The sequence below is a fragment of the Mesocricetus auratus genome, unplaced genomic scaffold, assembly GCF_017639785.1.
Source record: "Mesocricetus auratus isolate SY011 unplaced genomic scaffold, BCM_Maur_2.0 Super-Scaffold_100691, whole genome shotgun sequence".
In the NCBI taxonomy this organism is placed as follows: Eukaryota; Metazoa; Chordata; class Mammalia; order Rodentia; family Cricetidae; genus Mesocricetus; species Mesocricetus auratus.
In genome coordinates this window covers 34647668-34673029 of record NW_024429267.1, presented here as the reverse complement: position 1 = coordinate 34673029, position 25362 = coordinate 34647668, and the positions used below count along the sequence as shown (strand labels likewise).

The 25362-nt window shown below is 45.7% G+C and overlaps 1 long non-coding RNA gene across 1 annotated transcript; it reads left to right on the top strand.

Moving 5' to 3' along the window:
• The first annotated feature begins 2912 nt into the window (after window positions 1-2912).
• On the top strand, window positions 2913-25300 carry LOC121137620. Its single transcript, XR_005874909.1, has 3 exons — window positions 2913-3203; window positions 23984-24115; window positions 25230-25300. It is a non-coding gene; the product is annotated as an uncharacterized LOC121137620 (long non-coding RNA).
• The last annotated feature ends 62 nt before the right edge of the window (window positions 25301-25362 follow it).

The window sequence follows — 25362 nt, the reverse complement described above, 5'->3', positions numbered from 1 at the left end:
TTGGTCACTTTTCTATTCACAGTGCTCATCCACTGTGTGAAAAGCTAACAGAGAGATGGGGGGCGGGGGAGAGAATTGAGAGAGAGAGAAGGAAGAGAAAAGAAGAGAGAGAGAGAGAGAGAGAGAGAGAGAGAGAGAGAGAGAGAGAGAGAGAGAGAGAGAGAGAGAGAGAGATTTGATTTTGGAGCAGGAACTTACAAAGATCAAAGCCATTAACTGAAACCTGGGATTCTCTGAGAAGTTAAAAAACGGGCCCCAACTCACGTCCTCCCACTCATCCGCAGCCCCTGTCTCTGCATATTTCTAGACTAGGCAGCGCACATAATGAACCACAGGCGTTTCACTATGTCAATGATTTCATATATGAAATGCTGGAGACATGCAGAAGGTACAGATGGCCTTTATGAGGGGGGCTGTTCCTCCTGTGCCCCTTTGTGAAGAGGCCAATGACACCTCAGAGGGGTTAGGAGGCAGGAGAGGGGGTAACCAAACGGCAGTCCCAAATCCAAGCCTGGCATGGCGGCAGGAACCTGTAATTTCAATACAAATAACTAGGAGGTAGCCGTAGGAGGATCACACATTCGTGATCTTCTTCAGCTTCGTAAGAGTTTGAGCTCAGCCTGAGCTACCAAACAACAAACCCAACCAAAAGAAAGCAAATTCCATGCCGGGCGTTGGTGGCGCACGCCTTTAATCCACACACTTGGGAGGCAGAGGCAGGCGGATCTCTATGAGTTCGAGGCCAGCCTGGTCTACAAAGTGAGTTCCAGGACAGCCTCCAAAGCCACAGAGAAACCCTGTCTCAAAAAAAAAAAAAAAAAAAAAAAAAAAAAGAAAGCAAATTCCAAATCCATGAGGAGATGTGAGGGTAGACCGTTTCCTTTGGAGAAGGTTCCAGAATGTTTAACTAGCTCTTCTCTGTGGAGGAAGCCGTCTGGTGCTTGGCCACTGATACGCTGGAGACCCTGTGCTGCCCTTTTTCCTGAGGAGCAGAGGGGCAGCGCATGGATTGCTCAGAACAGACGCTAGTGGGTAGATTTGCAACACGAAACATGCAAATCCTACAACAGCTTTTCTTTTTCTGGAGAAGTAGGTTATTTAGTTGACTTTGATTTTAATTTTTCCTACATTTGTGTGTGTGTGTGTGTGTGTGTGTGTGTGTGTGTGTGTGTGCATGTGTGTGTGCTCCTGCATGCGCCCACAGCATACATGAAAGGTTGGAGAAATACCTTGTGGAGATGATTCTTTCCACCGTGTGGATCTCAGCCTCAGGTCATCTGACTTGGCAGCAAGTGCCTTTGTGCGTGAGCCATCTCCAAGGCTCACTGCCTTAGAGTAGGTCAAGCTCCCATACAGCACGGGTGAGCTTGAACTGCCCCCCTGATTGTGCGCCACCATACCCAGCGTATGGGATGCTAGTAATCCAACCCAGGGCATCGTGCATGCTAGGTAACCCTACCTACTGCCCTATGTATCCCAGCCCAAGAGCCAGTCTGGAGATAGACACTGGCTTGTCAATTGTGGCCCTGATCAGGGCCAGACATATTCTGCCCCGTGCTTGGATTTTTTTTTATCTGCGGAGCCCTGGTGAGCCATGTCTAAGAGAGAAACCAGATGAAGAGTGACAAGTGGTTGACCATAGCCATCCCTCCCAGGCAGAAATGTCCTGGGAAGTGACGTGCAAGGGGATCAATACGCAGAAGAGAGAGTAAGGACGTGAAAGCCTTGGGGCAAACCCCCAGGCTAGAATGCAGGGGAAGGAACAGGTCCCAGAATCAGTAATCTTATTACAGAAACATTCTAACCAGCTGTGGTGATGGCCCATCTGCAATCCCAGAACTCAGGAGGTGGAAGCTGAAAGGTTACTGGTTTGAAGCCAGCCTATGCCACCTCTTGAGACATTGGTGCCAACATAAAAAAAAAAAAAAGGGAACCAACGCACACTCCGTCCAGGTGTGGCAGAAAGCCCCTGTCAGCCCTCAGCACTGCAGAGACTGAGGCAGGGATCTGGCTCAGCAAGAGCTGGAGGCCATTCTAGGCTACACAGAGAATTCCTGGCTACACTGCAGGACTCTTGTCTCAAACAAACAAAGGAACATTGTGCAGGGAAGCCAGGCCAGTGGTTAACAGGGCTTCTAGCTCTTCCAGAGGACCCTTTCCCAGCACCCACATTGGGTTCGCAGCTGCCTATAACTCCAGCCCCAGGGGATCTGACACTCTCTTCTGGCCTCCTCAGGTACCCACTGACCTGTCATACCATCACACAAACACACACATTTAAAAATTGTTTAAATCTTTTAAAACTTTGATTTTATTCCAAGAGGTTGAATAATCGCTTGGTAGACTGGGTTCATTAAGTGAGGTGAAGCTGCTGGGGTGTTTGTGTTTGTTTGTTTGTTTGATACAAACTTTACTTGGCAGGCCTGGAACTCATGGTGATTCTCCTGCCTTGGCCTCCAAGTGCTGGGACTACAGTTGTGAGCTACCAGAGCAGGCTTCAGTGACTGGTTTGCTGGGAGTCACTTCTGTTCAGGAGGTTCTGCTGTGTGTTCATTTAGTGTCCCACGCCATGCTTCTATTTCTTTGGTTACTCTGTACAGGAAAACTATGGGTTTCACCTTGGAGCAAATCATTTCCCATTTCGTGACCCTGAATTTGATCTTGACCCTGGCTGAGCCCATGGACTTTCCAGGCTGGTAGGAAGGAAGAACCTTAGGGGATCAAAAGGGGTTATATGACAGCTGCCTCTTCATCCTGCATGCAGGTGACACTCCATGGGAGGCTGTGTGCCCTGGCCTACAGGATGGATTTTTGCCTCCACTGTGGGATTATTTGTAACAATGGGTGTTCTAAGCCGCTGTTTCCTTTGCCAGGGATTGGTCTGGGCGTCGTCATGGCAAAGGGCAGTCATCAAAGGCCTGTTGGAATGATTTGTGAATGGCATTTGTTTTGCTTTGTTTTTCTTAATCTAGGAGGGAGATACATGAAAGCCACATCTTACTCCTTCTAAACACTCTGTCCCACTCAGAGAGGGCAGTGATGCCTGGCCCTGCAGTCGTTTTGAGATTACAAGCTGTGCACTCACAGAGAAGAGCAGCACACAAGGAAGCAGGTGGGCACGATGGACTAGCCAGATCCCAGACGGCATCACTGAAGCTACCAAAGCCAAGAGAATCCCGGCCCCCTTCATACTTCTGAACACCGTAAGCTTTGTTTACTATCTTTAAAAATCTATCTAGCACAGGTTTGCCCTAAACTTTCCATCTCTTTTAGCAAATTTGGGGATTGCAGGCATGTCCCACATCATGTCTCTTTACAGTTTAAATGAATACTATTGATAGCTGAATTTCCGAGTTTTTGCTCTCATTTAAGGAATAAAATTAGACTGGGGTATGTAGCTCACAGATCTCAAGAGTCCAAGAAAAGAGATGGATAGTTAGGAAGACGGATGGACGGATAGACAGATTCTTTTTGTTATTCTTTTCCTTCATATATATTTTTGAGACAGGGTTTCTCTGTGTAGCCTTGGCTGTCCTGAAACTTCTTCTGTAGTCCAGGCTGGCCTTGAATTCAGAGATCTGCCCACCTGAATTTCCTTAAAGGCTGTTTTTATACTTGAACTTAACCAAAAAGTCGAGAAACAATCTTTTTTTGTTTTGTTTAGTTTAGTTTTGTTTTTTTCGAGACAGGGTTTTCCTGTATTGTTTTGGAGGCTTTCCTGGAACTGGCTCTGTAGACCAGTCTGGCTTCGAACTAACAGAGATCTGCCTGACTCTGCCTCCCAAGTGCTGGAATTAATGGTGTGTGCCACCAACGCCCGGCTCCGAGAAACAATCTTAAAGGCTCTTTTTTAGTGTTTGTGTGTGTGTGTGGTGCGTGTGTGTGTGTGTGTGTGTGTGTGTGTGTGTGTGTGTGTGTGTGTACACGCGTGTTCATGAGTATATTCTCAGGTCATCATGTATGCCAGAGGTTGACTTCAGGTGTCTTTCCTCAGGCTGTAGCCTCCCTGTCTTGTAAGACAAACTCTCTTACTGTGACTTGCTAGTTAGACTAGGCTGTGTGTCTAACAAGCCCCAGGGATCTGCCTGTCTCTGTCTCCTAGCGCTGGGTTATAAGCACATGCCATCAGACCTATTGTTGCTATTGCTTTGTTCGTTTTTTGGAGACAGGGATTCTCTGTGTAGCCCTGGGTGTCCTGAAACTCTCTGTAGACAAGGCTGGCTTCGAACTCAGAGATCAGCCTGCCTCTGACTCCCTAATGCTGGGATTAAAGGCGTGTACTCACTACTACATGGTTTTCGGTTAAAAAAAAAAAAAACCAAGACTTAGTGTTTTCCCTTAGTGCTGAAGAGTCAGCTCAGGTCTTCATGTTTGCAAGTCTTCACCACATCTCCTTAGCCCGCTTCTTACCCTACCTCTTTTCCATGTCTGACAGAGTCTAGTAAGCATCCATCTCACCACACAGCCCGGGAACCTCTCTTCATCCTGCCTCCACCTCCTGAGTGCGGTTCCAGGAGTGTGCCAACATACCCAGTGAATTCTGTGCTGGACATCCACCTGCGGCCTCATGTGTACTAGGGGCGTGCCCTACCAACTGTGAGATGGCCTGTCTCAAAAACTAAGGTGGAGAGTCACACACATACGTCATGCACACACAAATAAACAATGAAGTTTAGAAAGCACACAGAAGACCAGTTGCTGGGAACTTCATAAAGGGTATTCTCTACCACCAAGGCTGCTTGGCCCTGTTTGGCAAGTGTCAAGTGTCAAGTGTCAAGTGTCAAATGTCAAGTGTCAAATGTCAAGTGTCAAGTGTCAAGTGTCAAGGATAGCTACCACTTGTCTGCCTTCTTTTTTCGTTTCTTTGGTATAGTTTAATTTAATTTTTTAAATCATTTACAAATCTTCTGTATATATTCTGTCATTTGATTTTACAACAGCCCTGTGTAGTTGGCAGCACAGATCTTACACTATAGATAGGAAAGTGAATCTCAAAGCCACAAACCTGTTCAGGGTTCTATAGTTAGCAACAAATTTGTATAAATGGCAATCTTTGGCCTAAAACTTCAACACCCAACCTTCCCTCATATTCACCCTACTTATTTCACAAGGATAATGAAGATAATATGAATTCAAGCCCCAAAAATACTTTTGAGGGGGGAAAAGCACTATATAATTACATAGTATAATTACCTGTGACATATGGCTCATCCCCTCCCCCTTCCTAGCTCATTTGTGAGCCTTGAAATTTATATTTCCCCTCTTTTGTCCTCAACTAAATACAGTAGAGTAAGGGTGGGGTCCTGTTGGAAGCTATGGGAAATACAATCAGGGAAGTTGCAGCATTACACAAACTGAAAATGACAGACTGATGTGAAACCAGGACTCACTAAAGCACAGAAAAGCCTAAGTGTCAGGCCAGCGTGACTGCAGTATGTGGTGTGTGTATGTGTGTGTGTGTGTGTGTGTGGTGTGTGCACGCCTTGACACTACACTACCACACACACACGCACACACACCACATATACACACCACACACCACACACCCCCCCACACACACACCCCCCACACACATACGGTTATTTGAGGCAAAGAAGCATTGCTCATTGTATAAAGGAACCAAAGATGCATGGGAGCCCACACAGAGCTATTGTATATCACCAATCTCTCCAGATGTCTATAAGACACATAGGCTATCAAGAATGAGTGCATGAGTGTGTCTGGCCCAGTGGTGGTGACACACACCTTTAATCCTAGCACTTAGGAGGCAGAGGCAGGCAAATCTCTATGAGTACAAGGCTAGTCTGGTCTATAGAGCAAGTTCCAGGACAGCCAAATCTGTTACACTGAGAAATCCTGTCTTGAAAAAACAAAACAAAAAGAATGAGTGTGTCAATTATGCTCATGTCCTGAACCAAGGAATAGTTCTGTGCCAAACCTCCTAAGCTAAAATATAACACCACCATTATTCCTGAAGAAAAATACATAAAATGTCTTTTAAGCTGCTGAGTTACAGTCAGTCAGCTTTTCTTTGGGATCTACTTTGGATTCTCCTGCTTTGAGACTCAAAGAGTGTTTTATTGAGATTTTACAGATAATTCTAAGTCTATCCAGTTAAAGTGTCAGGTGAATTTAGCATAGTAAATCTATATCATCTGCAGAAAAGACTATACAAGCCTTTCATGTGACACAATGCCTTTTTTGTTGTTGTTGTTGTTTGTTTTTTGAGACAGGGTTTCTCTGTGACTTTGGAGGCTCTCCTGGAACTAGCTCTTGTAGACCAGCTGGTCTCAAACTCACAGTGATCCGCCTGCCTCTGCCTCCCGAGTGCTGCGATTAAAGGGGGTATACCACCAACACCCAGCTACAACGCTGTTTTTTTCAGTGTATTTTCAACTGAGAATAACCCTGTTCATCATGTTTCTCCAGAGCTGGCTGAGTTGAGCAAGCTTTGTTTTGTTTTTGTTTGTTTTCCTTCTACAGTAACTTTGCAATGGGCCATAGTGACAATAGCACAGTTGGGACTGCAGACAATGCCTGGAGGCCTTAACCGGCACACTGCTCACCTCTGACTGAGGTGGTGAGGGAATGAAGAAAAGATGGACAGACAGAAGCTGAGATCAGGTGGACAGGCCGCAGCATCCTGGAAGCTCGGGGTCTTTACTACATAGAGTTAAAAAGATAAGCAGGGTTACGGCATGTTACCCACTAAGGTGCCACAGTTGCTATGTGCAGATAAACAAGGGAACTGGGTTTGAGGTATAGGCTGGACCAAGATTATAGCTAATCTCAATAAGACCAGTCTCTGCAGGGGAGCAATCCTTCCACCATAAATGAAGGTATGGTGGATGTTTTCTGTACACACCGTGAGCATCCACCGTGACCAGAATGGAAGGTTTTGCCATTTTACTTTCGGTCTGAGCTCTGGGGTCCTTGACATAGCCACGCCCACAGCATCAGCACACATCTACTGAGGATGTCACACATTCAAGGCTTCCTGTGCACCCCACTAATTTGGTTTGGTTTTTTGGTTTTTTGAGATGGGTTTCTTTGTGTAGCCCTGACTATCCTAGAACTGGCTCTGTAGACCAGGCTAGCCTCGAACTTAGAGATCTGCCTGCTTCTGTCTCCACAATGCTGGCATTAAAGGTGTAGTTATCTCATTAATTTTTTTTTTGAGACAGGGTTTCTCTGTGCCTTTGGAGCCTGTCCTTGCTCTTGTAGACCAGAGATTTGCCTTCCTTTCTCTGCCTCCTGAGTGCTGGGATTAAAGGCCTCCTTAATTTTTTAATCCAAGCAGACAACATTCACAACATTTGAGCTCCTGTGGAGGCCAGGGATTCATTTCAACTGTCATTTCCCTCCTTTGAGACATCTCATTGCCTTGGAGCTCACCAGTTAGTCTCGACTGGCTGCCAGCTTGCTCTAAGATCTTCCTGTCTCTGTCCCTAGCACTGGGTGTGCAAACACACAACTTTCCTGTGAGGACTAGGAGTCAAACTCAAGTCCTGGTCCAACAAGGCAAGTGCTTTATTGACAGCTGCAGTCCACTCCCTAGTTAATTATTTTTAATAGGAAAATGCACAAAATGTAACTCAGCCTGGATCTTATCTGATCCAGCTCTCTCATTTTATAGAGGAGAAAGTTTAAACCTAAGAGCACACAGAGCGTCATTAAAAACTGAAAGTCTGTCTGATTTCTGCTCTGGGGAATTACTGCGCTGTCAGTCTTGACAGTGTACAGCTAATATCTGTTGAGAGTTTCCTCCATGAGTTCTGTGAGGTGACCATTTGATCTCTCTCCAGCCCCAGACCTATGACATTGATACAACCCTAGCCCCACTTAGCATACAAGTTAAGGGGCACTGAGGGTAACTGAGTAACTGGACCAAGGACACAAACTCATGGGGAATCCCAGACTAAGTTCTAGGTGTTAGGTTTCAAGCCCAGTGTCTATTTTACATATCAAAGCACACGATAACCACCAGGTTCTTCCAGCATCCATCAGTTCTTTCTACATGTAACTGGGTCCTCCTGGCTGGCATACCCCATCCCCGACTCTGCAACCCCGTGACTGGGCTGCCCTCCCCTAGATGTCCTTCCTTATATAATCCAGTCATTTTGGCTACCCGTCTTCTCTTTGAGGCCTCCCTGGCTGTCACAGTTGGTTCCTCTCTCCCTTCCCCAACCCCCATCTCCTCACTTGACTCAGGGTCATGTCTACTCTGTAGTCACCCAGATACTCCTACTTCTGGCTATGCTCTCCTTTTTATCTACAATAAACCTCCTCCTCCAGCATACCAAGGAGCAGCCATGCTCTTTCCTTTTTATTCCTTTTTTATTCACTAGGCAGTTTCCCAAACTCAGATTTAGCTATGGATTATCACCATTTTTATTGGTTTGAGACAGGATCTCATGTAGCCCAGGCTGGACTTGAACTTGTGATTCTTCAGTTTCAGTCTCCTACCTGCTGGGATTACCAGTGTGTGATGACACTCCCAGACCATCCCTTAGTTTTAAATTTTTGACAGGTTCCCCCACCCCTTGCCCCAGCAGTTTTCAGAATGCAGCTGAGGGCTTCATGCATTCTGTAAATATGTCTATCTCTGAGCCATGTCCTTAGCCCCTGAAAGAAAAGTATTCTTAGGTTCCTTTCAGGTCAGGCTGGTCCCCACCCAATTTTCCAGTAACGCGTGTGTGACTGGAATCTTGTGCCTGCTTTTTATGACGCCCACCCCAACACCTACACGCCAGGCCCTACTGGAAAGATTTAATTCTAACTTGGTGAATAGAAACTGTCATTCTGAGAGTAAGCTATTTCCTGGCCTCCTCTGAGAAGTATTCACAGTCCTTTCCACTGAACCTGGTCAGAGTTGAACTTCTAGGCTTCGGGCGCTACAGATGACAAACGCCCACCCATTGTGTATTGTGAACAGTACAGATTGACTGCTCTTCCTGGGGTCTTCCTGTCTGAAGAGAAGCAGCTGCCCCTGGGTGGTTACTGGCTAAAACAATGACAGTGCTCACTGTGGCAGTTAAATGTTGCTGGGCCTTGTAACAGTGCAGCTGCAGAGTCCCCTAAGTCTCTGGAGCAAACCAAGGCAGGTTTTTAAAAAAAATCTCTTTCGCCATGATGTTCCCGAAGGTGGTAATACATAATGAACCATGTGGCCAGTCAGGGGCGGCTGTGGCTGAGTTGCAGGGCTGGCCAAGGGGTCATGGCCGCAGTCCTGAGAGAACCTGCTTATAACAAAGACCTTTCATTTCTACTCTTGCCTGGGTCCAGGCTTAACCTACACTTAAAATTCTGAAAGAGAATACGGTCATTAAAGAATAAGACAGCCTCGGGCAGATTGCAATCTTGGAATAATAATTGTGTGTGTGTGTGAGAAAGGAGAACCCCACCTCATGAATCATCCAACCATTGTTCTTTGTTTGGTTTTTTTTCCTCAGCTTGCTTCCTTAGTTTTTTCAATTACATTTTTTTTTCTGCTTGTGGAAAAGCCTTACTTCAAATTAATCTCCTGTGATGCCAAAGCTTCCCAGCAACATAAATCCCATGAGCTGGGGCATGTTTTTATTGGGACCAGGAAGGAATCACCAGAAGTGTTCTGTGATGTCTGGACTGTGAGCTGTGACATCCTGTCCCTTCTCCCCGGCACTCCCAAGGCTCCCTGACCAGGTAATTCATCCACTTCTGAGGGACACCAAGAAGGCAATTTAGGAAGGATGTTAAAAAACAAAACACTGAACACACCAACCAAATTCATTCCCTCTCTCTTAGTCTCTGGTGGGATATCTCAGCCTCCTTCCATCCTATGTAGCCCAGACTAGCCTTGAACTCTCCACATAGTCCAAGCTAACTCCAAACTCCAGATTTTCCTGCCTCAAACTGGAATTACAGGTATGCCTGGAAATTTTCTTTGCCTAGGCATGCATTTTAGTGGCTTTTTGGCAGATCTTATGATTATTAAACATTATTATTTCTTTCTACCTCTAAATGCAATGTTCAGCACCCCAATTTCTGAGGAATCAGACCTGTTGGCTACAGCTTGTTAACTCTTTTGTTCTCTGAGGCCTGTGGCTGTCCCTGATTCTCTTTGCTCAGGCTTCACTACCACACCATCATCACAGACATTAAACAAAAATTCCCCGGGGCTGTTTGATTTGGAATAAACTCCCACACTAGGCCCCAGCAGAGCAAACTAAAACATGGAATCACTCATGCTCCACTTCCTGCCCAACAAGCTGAAACTACCCCGTTTATTCAACCTTCTGAGAAATCAGGATTAGAGAGATCAGAGTCAAAATTTCCCCCACAGGCCAGCTTCGAGAGTCAGGACAAGGAAGTTCCCTCTGTCTTAATCCTTTCACAAGACTAGCAGCCTCCCCAACAGCCACTTTTCTATTGTTCCTCCTGACAGCCAATCCACTGTCTGCATTCTTTCCGCCTCTTCTGAAGTTACGAAACCCAGCTCCAGGCCAGGGGAATAGCCCAGCTGACAGAGCTCACCTAGCACAAGAGAGGCTTGGTGTTCAAGCCCCATGACCACTTGAATTGATGGGATGGTCCAGCCTCCAGTCCTAGTGCTTTAGACAGAGGAGGATAGGAATTTCAAGGCTATCCTTGGCTACATAGTTTAAGGACAACTTGAGATATTTTAAAATAAAAGGAAAAAAAAACCCACAACTTTTTCTGCTGTTCTCTTGGGAGTACTTAATTGCATTTCATGTAATGAAAGGTTGACCAAGTCCAGACTCAGAAACAAAGTGTAGTAAGATTGTAAAACCAAACTGTAATTCTGCCCTTTGAAACTTCATTTTCTCTCTGAGGGCAGAGCAGACATCCTTGACTTTTCCCAGGCAGTCTCCCAGTTCCATATTGAAGGTTCCAATGTTGCATCTGTTGGTATTTTCCTGTCATTTTCACAAGTGCAGCAGATAGAATATTTGTCACCAACACCGTGGGTCACTTGTGTCTCTGAAATGTGTTCTGAATACTAATTTGCTCATAATTTTCAATTCTGGAAAATATAAATATGGCTGGCCTGTGTTCTGAAACTTTGAAAAATCTTCATTAAATCATAGGAGAGAGAGAGAGAGAATGGGCCTGTGGAGCCTAGGCAATGGGTCATATAGCTACTTCTGTGCCAGAGGCCTGAGATGTATATGAAGAGGCTATTGAGCTGGGTGGTGGCACACATTTATTATCCCAGATACTCAGGACCTGAAGGGAGGAGGATTGTAAGCTCAAGGCCAGCCTGGACAATTTAGTGAGACCTTGTTTCATAGTAAAAGGGCTAAAGATGTAACTCACTAGTAGAGCACTTACTTAACCATCGTAAGAGTTTTGTTTCAACCCCCAATAAAATGTGTGTGTGCATCTGCACCATTGGCTCTTGTTTTATAGAAGTTATATTCTGTTTATTCACCTTTCTTGATATCTACCACCTATGTAAGCCCCTGTCCTTCTCAACACAAAAACACTGACTTTCCCTTCCTTCCCTGGCACACTGCTTAGCATCATTTAACCCATGTCTCCCAAATTTCAGTGCCTAAGACCTAAATAAAGTTATTTACTTTTGGGATTCTAAGTTCTAACTGATCTATACATCTCATTCAAAGGTAAAAGTTTTGTTTTGTTTTGTCTTCACGTTTATTTATTTATTTATTTATTATTTATGTGGAGGGGCTGCACATGACATAGCATATATGTGGAGGACAGAGGACATCTTTAAAAAATTGGTTCTTTCTTTACAGTATGTGGGGTCCAGGGATCTGACTCGGGTTGTTAGGCTTGGCAGCAAGCGCCTTTACCCACTGAGCTATCTTGAAAGCCCTAAAAGTTTACAAATCCCAGGCTCTATTTCCAAAAGATGAATAATCTTATAAACAGTAATTGTTGCTAGTGAGTGACCTGGCTGATTGGAGGAAGAATAGTGGGAAAAGGAAAGCACATGGCTTCAAGAGTCAGAAGTTCAAATCCCACCTGTTTTTGTTTGTTTTGTTTCTCAAGACAGGGTTTCTTTGTGTAGACCTAGCTGTCCTGAGACTTACTCTGTAGACAAGGCTGGCTCCAAACTTACAGAGATCTGCTATCTCTGCCTACCAAGAGCTGGAATTAAAGGCCTACACTGTCTGACCAAATCCTACTTTTTTTTTTTTTTTGGTTTTTCGAGACAGGGTTTCTCTGCATTGTTTTGGAGGCTGTCCTGAAACTCACTCTGTAGACCAGGCTGGCCTCGAACTCACAGAGATCTGCCTGCCTCTGTCTCCCGAGTGCTGGGATTAAAGGCGTGCGGCCCCTTTTATTTATTTATTTATTTAACTTTATTTTATTTGCATTGGTGTGAAGATGTCAAATTCTCTGGAACTGAACTGGAGTTATAGACAGTTGTGACCTGCCATGTGGGTACTGGGAATTGAACCCAGGTCCTCTGGAAGAGCAGCCAAGTGCTCTTAACCAATGAGCCATCTCTCCAGCCTCAAATCATACTTTTTTTTTTTTTTTTTGGTTTTTTATGAGACAGGGTTTCTCTGTATTGTTTTGGAGGCTGTCGGTCCAGCCTGGCCTCAAATCCTACTTCTTGCTAACGGTGTTTTTGGTCTCTGATGATTTGAAAGGAAATGGCCACCAAAGGGAATGGCACTATTGGGAGGTGTGGCCTTGTTGAAGTAGGTGTGGCCTTGTTGGAGGAAGTTGTCACTGTGGAGGTGGGCTTTGAGGACTCATATATGCTCAAGACATGCCCAGTGTGTCGTCAGACCACTTCCTGTTGCCTGCAAGTCAAGATGTAGAACTCAGCTGCCCCTCCAGCACCATGGCTGCCTGCACAGCCACCATGTTGCACCATGATGAGAGTGGACTGAACTTCTGAACTGTAAGTGAGCCACCACACCGAGATGTTTTCCTTTTGAAGAGTCGCCATGGTGTCTCTTCACAGCAATAGAAACCGGAACTGAGACAGTCTCATAACCTTGTTGCTCCTCATCTGCGACATGGAAGGAGAGGAAATTACCCATCCTCCAGGAGTGCTGAGATGATTAATGATATGCTCACAACTAATTACTAATTTGTAAAATACTGGATTGGGGAGCTGTCTTAGTGGGTAAAGCAATTATTACAAAGGCAGGAGGGCCTGAGCAGACACTGCCAGAACCCAGATAACCCTAGATATGCCAGCAAAAGTGTCTGCAAGTGCATTGCTCCTACTGTGACATGGTGATAGAGATTGAATTCCCAAAAGCTCAAGGGCCAGCTAGCCCAGAAAATGCAGCAGCAAACAAGGAACCTATCTCCAACCATGGGGAGGTGAATACTTAAGGTTGTCCTCTGATCTCCACATACGCACGGTGGTGTTAGTGTGCTTGAACTCACATAGGTGAACACACACACATTATTTACAGGTAAGTCACTTTAGTTACTTTTAAGTTTAGTGAAATTTATATTTAAATTTAGAATTAGTTAAATTATTATTGGGGTTTTGTGTGTTGGTGTACATGTTCTTGCATATGAATGTGTACCCGTGTGCTCAAGTATGTGGAGGTCAGAGGACAATTTGGTATGGCGCTGCTGGTGCCATCTGCTTTTCTGGTAGATTTTAGCACAATGGCACTGTTAGGAGAGGGTGGCAGGCAGGCAGTGGGCGGAGCTGGAAGAAGTGGGGCGGAGCCCTGGGAGGAAGGATTAGTAAGTTCAGTCTTCTAGCATCTTCAGGCTTGGTCCCGTCTATTTGCCTCCAACACATGGGAATTTTTGTTCAATAGGGTATCCTCTGCCCACACCCATGACACACTGGTTTTTTTTTTTTTTTTTTTTTGACAGTTCCTGCTGGGCTTGAACTCTTAGCTGTCTAGGGTCAAATGATCATTCCATCTCAACCTCCCCAGTGGCTGAGAGCACAGGTTTGTGCCTCTAGAGCTGGCTATCCCCTTTAAACTGGGATGAATCTCTGTGCTCTTTGCTACTCTGTGCTTATTTGTTCTTTATTGTTTTTGCCTCTGTCAGAGCTTGAAACCAAATCGAGGACGTCACACAGGCCGGGGAAGCGCTCTACCGCTGACCCACACCCTAGCCCTGAGAAGGCTGACGATAGCAATGCCCTGCTATGTTGGCCTTTTCTTTTCTTTGACCTTGCTTCTGGGACTTGGCACAGATACACAGTCATCTGCCACAGTGAACCAAGAAGGGGAGACCCAGAACGGTCACTGATCATGTCACAGCCTGAGAATGTGTCAAGGTGTGACTTGCCTGCCCCAGACAACACTGACCCATTTCTAGACACAGATGGACACAAGAAGGTAGACTGCTAGGCACCATGAGACCCAGCTGTAGTCCTAGCTTCTCTGGAGGCTGAGGCAGGAGAATCACTCAGAATCCTGAGACTCGTCATGAGTTCAAGTTCAAGTATGAAGAGACTGCAGTAAAAGAAAGGAAAGAAAAAATTACATACACACACCAGTATATGTCACATACATATTAGTGTAAAAAACAAAAAGAAAAATACACAAATTTTAAACTGTGCTATATATCACAATATCATATTTATTACAACATATCATATATATCACCACACACATATACATATTGTACAAAATGTAAGAAAAAAAAGTACTGAAGAAATGTTTGGGGCCCGGTGTTGGTGGCACATGCCTTTAATCCCAGCACTCAGGATGTAGAGGCAGGCGGATCTCTGTGAGTTCGAGGCCTGATCTACAGAATGAGTTTCAGGACAGCCTCCAAAACAATACAGAGAAACCCTGTCTTGAAAAACAAACAAACAAAAAAAAAAGTACTGAAGAAATGTTTGAATTAAAAAAAAAATCCCATGTGAGCCAGGCAGTGATGGTACCCACTTTTAGTCCCAGCATTCAGGAGGCAGAAACAGATGGATCTCTGTGAGTTCGAGGCCAGCCTGGTTTACAAAGTGAGTTCCAGGACAGCCAGAGCGACGAAGAGAAACCCTGTCTTGAAAAAGAAAAAGGAAATCCCATGTGATTTATCCCCAGGTCAAGAAATGGCTCAGCATGTTATCCAAAAGAAATATTTTTCTGTATGAAAAAGTGGGAAGGCGAGGAGTTCCCACTGCACACTCCTGCCACCGTGCCCTCCCCTCCGCAGCGGCTGTGCGTCCTCAGAGACTCAGAGTGAGCCAAACACGCCCTTCCTCCTTTAAGTTGTGCTGCGTCACAGAAATAAGAAAAGTAATTCACAGTACCCTTCCTGTGAGAGAAAGAGGGAGATAGAGAGAGGAAGGGGTGGGTGGAGACAAGCAGGAGAAGGAGGGGGAAAGAGGGAAGAGAAAAAGAAAGCTAGTAAAGCTGGTGTGATGTCACATGTCTGCGACCCAACACTCTGGAAACTGAGGCAGGAAGATTGCCGCAAGTCTGAGGCCAGCCTGGGCTGCATGGAAGACGGAAGAGAGGCTCGCCAACAGCACCCAGAAGCCCTCTCATGACCCCTTCCTCTCCTGTACGGAATCCATTCCCTTCTTATACCTTGCAACCATGTCTATACACCGTAGCTGCTTGTCGCCTGAATCTTGTGTGAACGGTGTCATTTTAAAGGTCATCTTCGGTGCCAGCCTTCTTGCAGCTAATGATGCGTTTTCAGCAACTTCCACGTTTGGGACGAGGGTAGTCTGGGTTTTCCTTGCTGCGTTAGTCTATCGTGTGAATGCTCTGTTGTTCATTTCTCTCTTTCGGTGCCAATAGACACCAGGGTGCTTCCAGTTGAAACTGTGATGGGAAACGGTGCTGGGCAACCCCTCCCATGCCGAATGAGAGGTCATTTTTACAAACCCACAGGTGTTTTCTATCTCTCCACTATCCAGAAACAATGTTTTCCCTACAAACACACCCTTCCCCACCCTTACCACCTTGTCTGCAGTTCCGCTGGAAGTATTAAAAGCCTGCCACACAAGCCGGGGACCTTGACTTAGTAAAGAAACGAGAGGTCAAAGGCTTCCCGTAGGCCTCCCTTCCCTTCTGCTTCCGATTTGACTTATGATAACAATAGCAACACACAAAAAATACTTAAAAGCATGTAAAGGATTCTTATTCACTTCCTTCAGATTTGGGGGAAATGGAGGGAAAAGTGCTGAGCTTTGTGACATCAATTATAATTGGGCCTAGGCTTTTAGAAACCTCAAGCTGGAGTGAGTGTGTGTGTGTGTGTGTGTGTGTGTGTGTGTGTGTGTGTGTGTGTGTGTGGTGGGGTGTCCACCTCTGTGCCGGGGAGGGGCAAGGCACCCTTGCCTGCTCTCAGGGCTTCTACGCCTGTCCAGGCCCCGATCTTTAGGCGATTTTGGAGAAGACAGTGGAGCCAACAGCTGCAGGCCATGCTAGAAGGGGCGGGTAGCTGGGTGGGCCAGCAGCTTGCTGCACAGCCAGGCTCCCAGAAGGTGGGCCTGGAGGAGCTGCAGGCAGGGTGCCCAGCAAAATGAGCCCACGGTGTGTGTGGCTGACAGTCTCTCTGACCTGCTGGCTGTTTGCAGGGGAGCTACTGATTAAGCCAGGGTCAAGCAAGACCTCCCTGCAGGGACTGAACCAGCCAGAGGCTCCCTCTTGTAGTACTAGGCTTTGGGCAGACTGGGGGAGGGGGCCCCCAAGAGAGGAGTCACCCAACTTCTAGGGTTTGTTTTGTGTTTGCAGTGTTTCAGGGTGCTACAATCCACCACTGGCAGGAACGTGACTAGTGCCATGTTTGGATGATTTGGTAATAAGAATCAGAAACTGGGACGATGTTCTTCCCCTTGGCCCACCACCTCTGCTTCTCTGGAAGTCACCCTAAGGAAGCAGTGAGACAATAGTGTGGCAATACACTCCAAAGTTCTGCTTATAATACTGGAAACTGGAGACAGCCCAGTCACAACGAGGGACCAGCTAACTAGATCCCTATACATTCATATGGAAATGCTGTCAAAGCACGTGCAGTGTGGTAGAACAATGTTTAACAAAAGAGAGGAAAACATCGCAAAATTATATTTAATAATACAATGTTCAGTTTTGAGGAAGAGCCCCATATAGCCCAGGTTGGCCTTGAACTCCCTGTATAGATGAGGATGACCTTGAATTCTGATCTTGCTTTCACCCCAACTGTTAGGATTACAGGTGTGAGCCACTATGGCCAGTGTAGGTGGTGCTGGGGATTGAACCAAGGGCTTCTTGAGTGCCAGGCAAGTGCTCTGCAATCTGAACAAGATCCTAAGGGGGAAAGACTGAACTGATGATATACATCACCATAGAAACTCTATTTACACATTATTAAAACCAGCATATGTTACGTGTAATTTTTTTTGTTTTGTTTTTGGTTTTTCTTTTTTTTTTTAAGATTTATCTATTTATTTATTACATATACACTTTTCTGCCTACATGCCAGAAGAGGACACCAGATTGAATTGTAGACGGTTGTGAGCACCATGTGGTTGCTGGGAATTGAACTCAGGACCTCTGGAAGAACAGGCAGTGCTCTTAACCTCTAAGCCATCTCTCCAGCCCACGTGTAATTTTTTAATTTGTCTTGATGTTATTGCTTGTTGCTGGGGTGAAGCTAGGACTATCCACATGCTAGGAAGTGCTCCACAACTGAGCCACACTGAGCTCCTTTGGTCTTTCTCTCTTTCCTTCTTTCTTTCTTTCTTTCTTTCTTTCTTTCTTTCTTTCTTTCTTTCCTTTCTTTCCTTCCTTCCTTCCTTCCTTCCTTCCTTCCTTCCTTCCTTCTTTCTTTCTTTCTTTCTTTCCTTTACTCTTTTCTTTATTTGGACTGGAAGCTGGCCTCAAACTCAAAAGCTATGTAGAACAGAGGATGATCTCCAACAACCAAATGTTAAATCCCAAAGAAACCCAGGACTGGTGTCACTCAGTGACTGTGGCTCCTCCCTGCACTTCTCACCCCGCCCCCTTCCCTAAACTCCTCCCTCCCAGGGGCTGGGCTTCTGCTTCCCTTCCCCCAGCTTCTCTTTTTAGCCTTTTTGAGCTACCATCTCTTGGTTCTCTTGCCCTCTCCTCCCTCTCTCTCTCTCTCTCCCTCTCCCTCCCTCTCCCTCTCTCTCTGTCTTCCCCTCCTCCCCCCCTCTCCCCCCGCCCCCTTCACTTCATGGCCCAGTTAAGAGTGAACTCTTCCAGACACCTCCGGCTGTTTTCTCTCATATCTACAATCAAACTGTCTCCTCAACCATGCCTAGGAGTCACCATGTCCTCACTTTTCCTTCACCGATCTCCTGCCTCTGTGTCCCAACTGCTGGGGTTGCAGGCTTGTACCACTATACCTGGATAATGTTTCTTGATATAAAGTGCTCTAAAGATGGATGTGGTGGCCCAAGTTTGTAATCTCCACATTGGGGAGGCAGAGGAAGGCAGATAATGGGAAGTTCGAGGCCAGCCTAATCTACATAGTGAGTTTCAGGCCAGGCAGGTATACAAAGTGTGACAGTGTCTCAAAAGCAAACAATTAAAAAAAAATCAGCTTTCCTTACTAATTTGATTTTAGTTGCCTTGATCACTGATCACTAAAAAAAAGTTAGGGATGGTGGCGTTAGAAATGATTCAGTGGCTAAGTACACAAATTGCTCTTGACGAGGACCCAAATTCATTTCCAGGCACCCATATCAAATAGCTCACAACTGCCTATAACTCCAGCTCCAGGGGACTCTGCATCCTCTTCTGGACCCTGCATGCACCTGCACTTACACTGAACAAGGCACACAACTCAACAGGGAACTGGGTTTTTTTTATTAATTTATTTATTATTAAGTATACAGTGTTTCTGTCTGCAGGCCAGAAGAGGGCACCAGATCTTGTTACAGATGGCTGTGAGCCACCATGTGGTTGCTGGGAATTGAACTCAGGTCTTGTGGAAGAGCAGCCAGCACCCTCAACCTCTGAGCCATCCCTCCAGCCTCCTCAACAGGGAACTGTTTTTAAAGTTCCTTGCTGAGCTGTTCTTCAGGATGAGGCTTAGGGATTGCACGTTCATTAATGAGCACCAGCAGGTTCATGGCACTCATTACTTATTCCTTTTTTTTTTTTAATTAAATGTCCTCCCATTCTCCCAACCAACCCCCCTATCCCAGCCCCATCCACTCCTCAGGGAGGGTGAGGCCTCCCATGGGGGATCATCTAAGTCTGTCATAACATTTGAGGCTGAGATAATATCCCTCCATGGGAAATGGGCTCCCAAAGCCCATTTGTGCACTAGGGATAAATACTGGTTCCACTTCTAGAGGCCCCATAGACTGTCCAAGTCCCCCAACTGATAACCACATTCAAGGGGGCCTGGTTCAGTCCTATGCTGGTTCCCCAGCTGTTAGACTGGGGTCTGTGAACTCCCACTTGCTCAGGACAGCTGTTTCTGTGGGTTTCCCCAGCATGGTCTTGACCCCTTTGCTCATCACTCCTCCCTCTCTACACTGGATTCTAGGATTTCAGGCCAGTGCTTAGCTGTGAATCTCTGCTTCTGTTTCCATCATCTACTGGGTGTAGGCTCTATAATGGCATTTAAGGTAGTCATCAATCTCATATAGGGGAATCACATTTAAGGTAGTCTCTCCACTATTGCTTAGAGTCTTAGTTGGGGTCACTCTTGTGGATATCTGGAGATTTCCCTAGTGCCAGATGGCTCCCTCTATTAAGGTGTCTCTTTCCTTGCTCTCCTTCTCTGTTCTTCCCCCAACTAGACCTTCCTCATCCTTCATGTCATAGAGCAAAGGATAACCAGCCTACAATCCACAACCCCAGAGAAGCTAGGAAACAAGGAGAACCCTAAGAAAGACATGCATGGATCTCCGGAGAAGGGGAAAGGGACAAGATCTCCTGGGAGCAGGGGGAGGGGGAGGGAGGTAGGAGAAAGAGGAGGAGACAGGGGAGAGGGAAGAGATCATTATTTATTTCTTACAGGTTTTTACTATGTTTAGACAATAAAGCCCCGGGTCTCCCTCAGGGAGGGAAGAGCAGTCGCTTCCCTTCATGCACAAACTGTCTTGGCAATGCCAGCCTGGGAGTCTCCATTTTCTCTGTGGCTGCACAGGAATCCAGTTCTGGACGGAAACAACTATTCTTTAATGAGATTCATTAAATTTAATGAAATTGCTTGAGCAGTCTCCTGGCTTAGTGAAATCAGGAGGATAATTATGCTGATCCCCAGTTCCCACACACACATGCATATATATACATGTATATGTATCTGTATCTGTATATATATGTACACAACAGGACCTCATGAATAACACACATGCATACACATTTGCACACAATAGGACCTCATCTATAACACACATACACACACATGCACACAACACAGGACCTCATCTATTTCACACATGCATACACATTTGCACACAATAGGATCTATTCTATAATACACATGCACACAACAGAACCTCATGAATAACACACATGCACACACATATGCACCCCACAGGACTTCATCTATAACACACATGCACACAACACAGGACCTCATCTATAACACACATGCACACAACACAGGACCTCATCTATAACACACATGCACACACACAGGACCTCATGAATAACACACATATGCACACAACTGGACCCCATCTGTAACACACTTGTACACACATGCACACAACAGCCAGGGTGATGGTAGCACATGCCTTTAATCCCAGCACTCAGAGCCAGAGGCAGGTGTATCTCTGTGAGTTTGAGGACAGCCTGGTCTCTACAAAGCTACACAGAGAAACCTGTCTCAAAAAATCAAAACAAAATGAGATTATAACTTCCTTTTTTCCCTCTTTTCTTTTAAGACAAGGTCTCAGTATAGCTCCGGCTGTCCTGGAACTATGTAGACTAGACTGGATGGGAACTCATAGAGTTCTGCCTGCTTCTGCCTCCCCAGTGCTGAGATTAAGGACTTATATCAATGCCATTACCACCTGGCTGAGACTGTGACTTATAATGTCTAGTTTCTGATTTAAAGCAAAACACCCTGAAGATAGAAAGTGGCCTTCAGCCTAGCTATTTGGTTTCTTTTGTTGTTATTGTTGTTTTTTTGTTTTATGAGACAGGGTTTCTCTGTGGCTTTGGAAACTGTCCTGGAACTAGTTCTTGTAAACCAGGCTGATCTCGAACTCACAGAGATCCACCTCCCTCTGCCTCCTAAGTGCTGGGATTAAAGGCGTGCGCCACCACTGCCTAGCGCTATTTGGTTTCTTGAAGATTAAAATCTCTCCAAAGTATTATGCAACCAAAGTCAAGGATATATACATATATATATGTGTATATATATGAGTAGATTAGATGGATAATTAGTAATATACTATTATCAATGCAATATAAGTATAACTTTCAAGTCATGTAATTATCTACCTGTTTGTTCTTTCAATCCTGAATGATGAGGATCCAGCCACATGCACATTTACATTCAGGAAGGAGTGCTCTAGACAGAGGAGACAGCAAGAACAGACTCTAAGTGAGGCTGGGCTGGACTGGGACTTTCGAAGCAAACAGGGACCTGCAAAGCTGGAGCACATAAGCAAGGGAAAGATGTAGCAGGCTTTCTCTTGGGCCACCAACCAACTCCCAAATCATGACATGGAAACTTACTAGTTATGAATGTCGTTCTTACCTTGGCTCTCATTTTAACCTGTTTCTATCTATATTTTGCCTCTCTCTCTTTCTCTCTCTGTATATCTTACTTTCCTGCTGTCTCCATGGCTGCCTGGCAGCTGTCTGGCTTCTAGTCCAGGTGTGTCCCTCATTCTCTTCTCCTATTTATTCTGACCACCAGCCCTGCCTATCCCTTTCCCGCCTAGCTACTGGCTGCTCAGTTTTTTATTAGCTGGTGCTTTAGACAGGTAAGGAGAAACAAAAATACCCATCTTTACATAATTAAACACACATCCTTACATCATTAAACAAATGTAACACATCTTTACATAGTTATAGTAATTCCCACAATAGGAAGAAGTTGGGGTGAGGTCACACAAGCTAACATCAGTGCAGAAGTTTAGACTAAAATCTGAAAGAAATCAGCAGATGGGTGGTATTTCAAGCCTTGAGGTTGGATCCAGAATTTCTATTGCTGTGATAAAACAGCATGTCTAAAAGCAACTTGTTGAGGAAAGGGTTTATTTCAGCTTACAGCTCTCAGGTCACACTCTTTCACTGAGGAAAGCCAGGGCAGGAGCTCAAAGCAAAAAGACCTGGAGGCAGGAACTGATGCAGAGACCATGGAGAAATGAGCTTACTAGCTTGTTCCTCATCAACCTACTTTCTTAGGTAACCTAGCACCACCTGCCCAGGCACACTGGGCTCTCCCAGATCAATCACCGATCAAGACGTTACTGCACAGACTTACCTACAGACCAATCTTATGAAGACATTTTTCTCAATTAAGATTCCCTCTTCCCTTCCTGGGCAGTGGAGTTGCACACCTTTAATCCCAGCACTTGGGAGGCAGAGGCAGGCAGAGCTCGGTGAGTTCAAGGCCTGCCTAGTCTACAAAGCAAGTTCCAGGACAGCCAGGACTATTATACAGAGAAACTCTGGGGGGGGGGGCACACAAAAACAAGCAAACAAACAAAAACCCTCAAATTTGTGTTGAGTAGACAAAAAACCAGCAGTGATGGTGGATAAAGAGGAGTGAGTATCAAGGAGGTAAATTCCCAGAAAACCAATGACAAAATAAAAGGAGAGCGGATCTTGTGTGTTAAATGTTGCTTAAGCACAGTGAGGACCAGAAGGGACGGAAACTCTCAGTGAATTAGCACTGTAAAGTCCCTGTTGACATTTGCAAGTGCCATTTAGGTAGAGAGGAAGAGATGAGCAAAGACTAGAGTGAACTCAAGGGAGAAGAGAAGGAAAGGGAGTGAAAACAGAAGTTAGAAAACTCCAGAATGTTACTGTAAAGGGAAGTGAAGAATGGAGCTACACATGGAAACAAGAAATGAGTTTTGTTTTGTTTTAAGAGACAGAAAGAACATGAAGTTGGATAGATGGGCAAAGTGGAGGGCCTAGGAGGAATTAGGGAAAAGGAAAGAATATGATCAAAACATCCTGAATGAAAAAATTTTAAATTGTGGGGTGTGTGTGTGTGTGTGTGTGTGTGTGTGAATGCAAGAACAAGGGTTTCTTTTATTGTTTAATGAGCTAACCCCATTAGCGCCTCGTCTGCTCATCATGGCGTAGAGGCCCCCTGGAACTACAAGGCAGGGAACTTTTTGGACAGCATAAGGGGTATGTCTAGGGGTACACAACAGTCTCAGGATTGGTAAATTTCTGGGCTTAGATGACCTGTCCTGTGTTGACTGGTCAACTGGTTGTTATGGTTTATAGACCCTCCCAGGGTGGTTGCTATGCTCTGCACTTCACTGTAAAGCTCGCCCAGAGCGATAAACCCCACCCAGAGTCCTGCCATCTAACTTCTGATTGGTTCCTTGCCACGAGGAGGGCATCTGACCTCCTAGTGACTAGAGCAGGCCAGCAAGGTCAGACATGTGCTGGGTCAGAGGCCTACATGTCTTTTCTGCAAGTTGTCACGGTTGCTAAAGTTGGGGGTAGGGGCGCTGGTCCCTTCAGGGGAGGGAAAGGAGAAGTGGAAGAGTAAAGACGTGAGAAGTGGAAAGAAAGCTCCGGTAGCTGCGTGGGAGGTCTTTTGCCAGTACTCAACAAAGCCTGGCCTCAGGGGCTATTTGTTCATTCATTTCCAGAGAGGCAGGGTCTGGATGTGTACCCTGTGTGAACACAGCTGGGCACAGGCAGAAAGTTAGTCTCCCTCTGGCTTTGCCAGATTTGGAAAGAGGCAGGGGCAAGGAGTTGAAGGTTGGAAAGAAAAAAAATACCACAGATAATAAGGGTTGGGGCCAAAGAAGGGAGTGCTGTTACCACAGAAAAGGGAAAGGGAGTGAGTGGAGGAGGGTAAGGCGAGGAGAGAGCTGAGGGAGGGCAGGCAGGGGTATGGAGCAGGCTTATTTCTGGCTTTCAAATCTGTGGTGTGAGTTCTCCACCGGTGTTGCTCCAAGGCCTCACCACCCACTTCTGGCATTCTCCATCTGACTGGAAGAACATGAGTGTGCAGGCTGGGGACTATATGTCCAGAACTCACCCGTGAAGCCACACCTAACTCAGAGAAGAGAGAGGAACAAATGGAACTGGTGAGTAATGAGCTGGCCTCTGACACGGTGGGAGGTCAAGGTCACTGAGGGGAGAGGCAGTCCCGGCCAAGGCATTGGCAAGCGGGTGCTGACCTGTTTGTGTGGGCTAAGAAATCCAGAGACGTGACCTCAGAGTCTACAAAGAGAAGTATTTCGTAAACAGAGTCACAGTTGACATAGTTTTGAATCAGGGAATAAGGATGCATACTCCCTTCAAGTGAGGTAAGTCCAAGCTGTGCAGGGGTAGAAAACAGTCTGCAGGAGCTTCTGAGGAAGTGTGTTCAGTTCAGTTCAGTCTGGTTCTGACCAATCCTACCAGCTCAGACTGGTTCAGTAAGGTTCAGTCCGGTCCCAACAGGCTCAATCTGGTCCCAACTGGTTCTGACCAGCTCAATTCAGTTCAGACTTGGTCAGACCTGTTCTGACTGGTTTAATCCAGTTCCAACCAGTTCAATCTAGTTCCCACTAGTTTTCTTTTTCTTTTTTTTTTCTTTTTTTTTTTTTGAGACAGGGTTTCTCTGTATTGTTTTGGAGGCTGTCCTGGACCAAGCTGGCCTCGAACTCACAGAGATCTGCCTGTCTCTGCCACCCGAGTGCTGGGACTAAAGGCGTGCACCACCAATGCCTGGCTTTCCAACTAGTTTTCTATGACCTTTATGTCTTAATGTTTTTAATAATCCCTGTATATTAATCATCACTTACAAAATAGGAAGACAGGTTTCTGAGCCTAAACTCAGTGATGGTGGCACATGCCTTTAATCCCTAGTACTCAGGAGGCAGAGACAGGTGTATCTCTGAGTTCAAGGCCAGCCTGGTCTACAGCATGAGCTCCAGAACAACCAGAGCTGTACAGGGAAACCCTGTGTCAAAAAACCAAAAATCAAAAAGTGTGTGGGGGGGTATAAAATCCACATTTAAAAGAAAATAAACCAGTGCAAAAAGAACATAGCATTAATTGCCTCCTCCTCAACTTCTTGCTGAGAACAGAACAGTAGCTCCAATGTTCCAAGTCGCATTTCACTGTTTAGCCTGGAGTTTAAGAATCTGCCTCATCTAGCTTTGCACCACTATTCAAAGTCCTTATTTCTAAGAAAGTCTCTACTCTCTCCTGCAGGTACAAGCCAGGGGGTGCTGTCCTTCCAATATCACCTTCAAACAATAAACTTCAGCCGGGTGTGGTGGCACACTTCTGTGATCCCATTCATCAGTTAGGAGATTGAGGGAGAAAGATTGCAAGCCCAAGATCA